The sequence below is a fragment of the Rutidosis leptorrhynchoides genome, chromosome 2 (assembly GCF_046630445.1).
Source record: "Rutidosis leptorrhynchoides isolate AG116_Rl617_1_P2 chromosome 2, CSIRO_AGI_Rlap_v1, whole genome shotgun sequence".
Classification (NCBI taxonomy): Eukaryota; Viridiplantae; Streptophyta; class Magnoliopsida; order Asterales; family Asteraceae; genus Rutidosis; species Rutidosis leptorrhynchoides.
This window is the reverse complement of record NC_092334.1, coordinates 90,763,914-90,770,047: the sequence shown is the minus strand read 5'-3', so window position 1 is coordinate 90,770,047 and position 6,134 is coordinate 90,763,914.

Here is a 6,134-nt window from a genome sequence, read left to right as displayed (position 1 = left end):
CATTGATGTGATTTCAGGAATGCCTAGATATGCTAAATTCTTGAAAGATCTGATCACGAATAGAAAGAAAATGGAAGAACTCTCGGCTGTTACTATGAACGCTAATTGTTCAGCAGTGCTGTTGAATAAGATACCAGAAAAATTATCTGATCCAGGAAGTTTCACAATTCCATGTTTTCTGGGTAGTCTTAGTTCAATAGAAGCATTGGCAGACTTAGGTGCTAGTATAAATTTAATGATGTATTCACTATACGCTAAACTAGACCTTGGAGAATTGAAAACAACCAGAATAAGTATACAACTAGCCGATCGATCAATAAAATATCCTAGAGGGATAATGGAGAACATGCTAGTTAAAGTTGGTACTTTAGTATTTCCAGTAGATTTTGTTGTTCTGGACATGGAAGAAGATTCTCAAGTTCCTCTCATATTAGGAAGACCATTCTTAAACACGGCTAAAGCAATGATAGACGTGTTTGGTAAGAAATTGACCCTAAGTATAGAGGACGAGAGTGTTACCTTTTCAGTTGATAGAGCAATGCAACAACCGCAATCTGCAGATGATACATGTTATTATATTCAAACTATAGATTCACATGCAGAATTGTTAGAAGAATTTCCAGAATTACAAGGAACAGGAGAATGTTCTTTAGGAGAAGGAACTGAACAAATTGATGAAGCTGAAATGTTAGCTACACTAATAGCTAATGGATATGAACCAACAACAGAAGAAATTCAAATGCTAAAAGAAGAAGACAGATATCGATATAAATCATCGATAGAAGAACCACCGAAATTAGAGGTAAAGCCACTTTCAAACCATTTGAAATACCCTTATTTACATGGTGAATCTGAATTACCTGTAATAATATCGTCTTCTCTTACTGAAAATGAAAAATCTCAACTCATTTCTGTGTTGAAAGCTCATAAACCAGCCATTGCATGGAAGATTCATGATATTAAAGGAATAAGTCCTTCGTATTGCACACATAAAATCCTTATGGAAGAAGGTCATAAAACGTATGTGCAACGCCAACGAAGAATAAATCCGAATATGCAAGATGTTGTTAAAAAAGAAATAATTAAACTGCTAGATGCAGGTTCAATTTATCCAATCTCTGATAGTCCATGGGTAAGCCCAGTTCAATGCGTGCCTAAGAAGGGTGGCATGACTGTCATTACAAATGAGAAAAATGAGCTTATTCCTACTAGGACTGTAACAGGATGGCATGTGTGTATTGATTATAGAAAATTAAATGACGCCACCAGAAAAGATCACTTTCCCTTACCTTTCATTGATCAAATGTTGGAAAGATTAGCCGGAAATAGTTACTATTGTTTTCTAGATGGATTTTCCGGATATTTTCAAATTCCAATAGCACCCGAGGACCAAGAGAAAACCACGTTCACGTGCCCTTATGGTACTTTTACTTACAAACGCATGCCATTTGGACTTTGCAACGCCCCTGCAACCTTTCAAAGGTGCATGATGGCAATTTTTCACGACATGATAGAAGAATGCATGGAAGTTTTCATGGATGACTTTTCAGTCTTCGGTGATACATTTGAAACATGTCTAGCTAATCTTGAACGAATGCTTATTAGATGCGAACAATCAAATCTAGTTCTTAATTGGGAGAAATGCCATTTTATGGTTAAAGAAGGCATCGTTCTTGGACATAAAATTTCAAAAGAAGGAATTGAAGTGGATAGATCTAAAGTAGATGTAATTGCTAAACTTCCACATCCCACCAATGTTAGAGGAGTTAGGAGTTTTCTAGGGCATGCCGGTTTTTACCGACGTTTCATAAAAGATTTTTCTAAAATTGCCACTCCTATGAATAAACTCCTAGAAAAGGATGCTCCATTCATCTTTTCAGATGAATGTATCAAATCTTTTAATATTCTTAAAGAGAAACTCACTAATGCGCCGATCATGATAACACCAAATTGGAATCTACCATTTGAACTAATGTGCGATGCAAGTAATTTTGCAATGGGAGCCGTTTTAGGACAAATGATTGAAAAACGATTTCAACCTATATATTATGCTAGTAAGACGTTACAAGGAGCACAAAAAAATTATACAACTACTGAAAAAGAACTCCTTGCTATTGTCTTTGCTTTTGACAAATTTCGATCATATCTCGTTCTAGCTATAACGGTGGTCTATACCGACCATTCTGCTCTTAGATACCTATTTTCGAAACAAGATGCTAAACCAAGATTAATCTGTTGGATCTTACTCTTACAAGAGTTCGATATTGAAATCCGAGATAAAAGAGGAGCAGAAAATCTCGCCGCTGATCATCTTTCTCGTCTTGAAAATCCTGAATTAGAAGTTCTAAATAAATCGGCCATACAAGACAACTTTCCTGATGAATATCTATTGAAGATAGATTATAATGAAATTCCATGGTTTGCAGACTATGCAAACTACTTAGTATGTGGATTCCTTGAAAAAGGATTATCGTACCAAAAATGAAAGAAATTCTTTAGTGATATAAAACACTATTTTTGGGAAGATCCACATCTATTTAAAAGTTGTCCAGATGGAATAATACGCCGATGTGTATTCGGAGAAGAAGCTAGTAAAATTTTAAACCATTGTCACACAGGACCAACAGGAGGGCATTATGGGCCTCAACTAACAGCAAGAAAAGTTTATGAAGCTGGATTCTATTGGCCTACAATTTACAAAGACGCACACCTTCTTTGCAAATCCTGTGATGCATGTCAAAGGGCCGGAAAAATAAGTCAACGTGATGAAATGCCACAAAATGTCATTCAAGTATGTGAAGTATTTGACATTTGGGGTATTGACTTTATGGGTCCATTTCCAAAATCTCATAATAATCTCTACATTCTCGTTGCCATTGATTATGTATCTAAATGGGCGGAAGCACAAGCTCTCCCAACTAATGATGCACGAGTTGTAGTCAACTTTTTAAAACGTCTTTTTGCAAGGTTTGGAACACCGAAAGCTTTAATAAGTGATCGGGGTACTCATTTCTGTAATAATCAACTTGAGAAAGTTCTTAAAAGATATGGAGTAACTCATAAAATCTCCACTGCTTATCATCCACAAACAAGTGGACAAGTTGAAAATACCAACCGAGCTTTAAAACGTATTCTAAAGAAAACCGTAGGATCAAATCCGAAGGAATGGTCCATTAAATTGGAGGATGCACTCTGGGCTTTTAGAACAGCCTACAAAACTCCAATTGGAACCACACCTTTTAGACTCATTTACGAAAAAGCATGTCATCTTCCAGTAGAAATTGAACACAAAGCATTTTGGGCTTTGAAGACATGTAATCTTGATTTACATGAAGCTGGACGTCTACGATTAAGTCAACTAAACGAATTAGAAGAATTAAGACATGAAGCATACGAAAATTCGTTAATCTATAAAGAAAGAACAAAGAAATGGCATGATAAAAGAATCAGAAGTTTAAAAGAATTTAAAGAAGGAGACAGAGTTCTTCTTTTCAATTCACGATTCAAGCTATTTCCTGGAAAATTGAAATCAAGATGGTCTGGACCATTCATAGTCAAAAGAGTTTTCCCATACGGAACGATAGAATTAATAAATTCAAATGGGATTGAATTTAAAGTTAATGGTCACAGAGTTAAACATTACATAGATAGTCCAATGGAAGTTGACAACGAAGTTAATCACAATTTCGATACCACAGCTAACTAAGTGTGGGGAGAATCAAGTCTTTAAAGGATTTTATGTATTTCTGTTAGAGTTAGATTGTCTGTTTTCGTGTAGTTCTCGAAAATGGAACCCGAATGGTCTTTCCCTAGCAGACCCTAAAGAACTAGTCTTCTCCCCCCATTCTGAATTTTTATTTTTTTTTAGGAAATGAAGACTGCCTGTGAACAAAACCATGGTCTAATGCTATACGATTTGATCACTAAACGTAATAATGACACACTACCGAGTGAAATAGTATCAGTAATCAGAGAAAGATTGGACGGAGTAAGAAAAGAATCCAGATGCGAAGATAATAAGTTACAATTTGGTAAAGGAAAATCAAAATCCGCAGCGAAAAGAAGAGCACGACACCTAGAAAGATGTCACAAACGCGGAAAATGGTCACATGGAGGTAAATGTTCAAATAATCAAACCTATTCAAATACCGAATTTGTTACTTTATGCAGAGACGGACCGTTCATATGTTTAGAAGAAAAAACACTGAATGCTCGAGGTTACGCCTATGTAGCCATGGAAAACCAATTAAACCGACTATCTTATGAATGGGATAGATCGTATAACTAAGAATACTATCTCACAGGTAAGTCTGTACAGTTTTTTGTTTTTATTTTTATTTTTATTTTTAACCTTTTGATAATAAACGCTAATTTGTTCGCTATTAAGTATTAAATTGGTATTGAATAAAATTAGGTTTGGCGACCGAAATTATTGATATCATACAAAAATTTATTACATCACTGCGAAATTTAACGTTTATTCTTAAGGTATAAATATCTTTAATCAATCAACCCAAAATATTTCAAAAATTCGTCATGAGTTAAATTAGGTTATGGAACCGAAATTACATTACTGAAAAGAGGGGCGCATATTTTTGATAATATTTGATTGATTAAAGTGGGATAAAAAGCCAAAAAGATTTTTAATTTTATTTTTACCATTTTAAAATTAATATATAAATCTTAAATTAATATTGTGAACTCTGTAAAATCAATATATTTAAGTTTGTTAATATTTGAAAATTTTATATTTTTAATATAAGTTTGTATGTATAAAAACAAAAATATAATATAAAGTTTGGTGTGAATTTTTAATATTATGCATTTTTAATTAAGTTTGGTGTAAATTTTTAATTTTATGCATTTTTAAATTTAAGTTGGTGTGAATTTAAAAACAAAAATTTACTTTATTTCGTTAAGTTAAAAATATGATTTTTAAAATTCGTCGTAAGTTGAAGACTAGGTCTTTGAACCGAAATTGCTTTATCCGAGGGAGGGACGAGAACTTTTATTATCATTATTTTTAATCTTATTGAATTAAAGTATGCCAAAAATATTAAAAAAAACCCAAAAATCTTAGCTTTTAAAACAATCACTACAAAAAGACAAATTTTAAAATTTTGTCGAAGGACGGACTAGGAAATCGATCTGAAACGACCTCGTCCTAAATAACAAGGGAAACAAAATTTTAAAATTAATTACTTAATTGTTTTAATTAGTATAAGATGTTTAAAAAAAATACAAACTCCGCGACTCGCGGAGTTTGAAGGGTCAAACACCGCGACTCGCGGAGGGACCAAAACAGAGAAAAAAATAAAAACGTAAACTGATCAGTCCACACACCACACCACAAAAATACTGCGAAATAAAACCCGAAAAAACCCGAGAAAACACTCCCAAATTCACAATTTTTCACCATTAATCATCAAATCTTTTACTAAAATCATGTTAAGAAGGATGCTATCAAGGAATTACTCAAGAAAAACGGTAAATTTCTACACCTAAACACCATTTAATCCGAAAATTGGTGTTCTTGAGCAATTTTATACCCAATTCGATTTTGATGCTTTTTAGTGTAATTATGCTTAAATTGCTTATGTATTATGCTTGTATAACCTAGATTGATGCTATTTAACATGATTAGAAGCCTTAAACTTCAAATTTTGAGTAATCTAGGGTTTGTGTTCTTGAGCAATTTGGGGCTTTTTGATATAAACAGGTTATGGCCGATTTTTGTCATGAATTATTGCTAAATTAAGTAGTGTAACATGTTTAGGTAGTTAAATGATCCAAACTTTGAGCCTAAACATGATTCTGAGAATTAAAGTGGACTTTTTCAAGTCTAAAATTCATGAACTTGATTTTTGAGAGATAATGCCATTTGAAACTTGTTTAATTGCTAGTGATGATTATTTTGACATGTTATTTGAGTTGAATGTTTATGAACTTGGCGAACATTTTCGTATATGCTTATTTGAAAAAGTGTAGATTTGATGAAAATAAGCTTAAGTTTGATATAAATTAAACATGTCATTGTAATTATTTTGATTGATGATTTTGCTGACACTAATGCATATTTGGATGCACAAAAATTGTGTTTGATGTGTTTTGCAGACTGAAAGGGGTGAATCTTC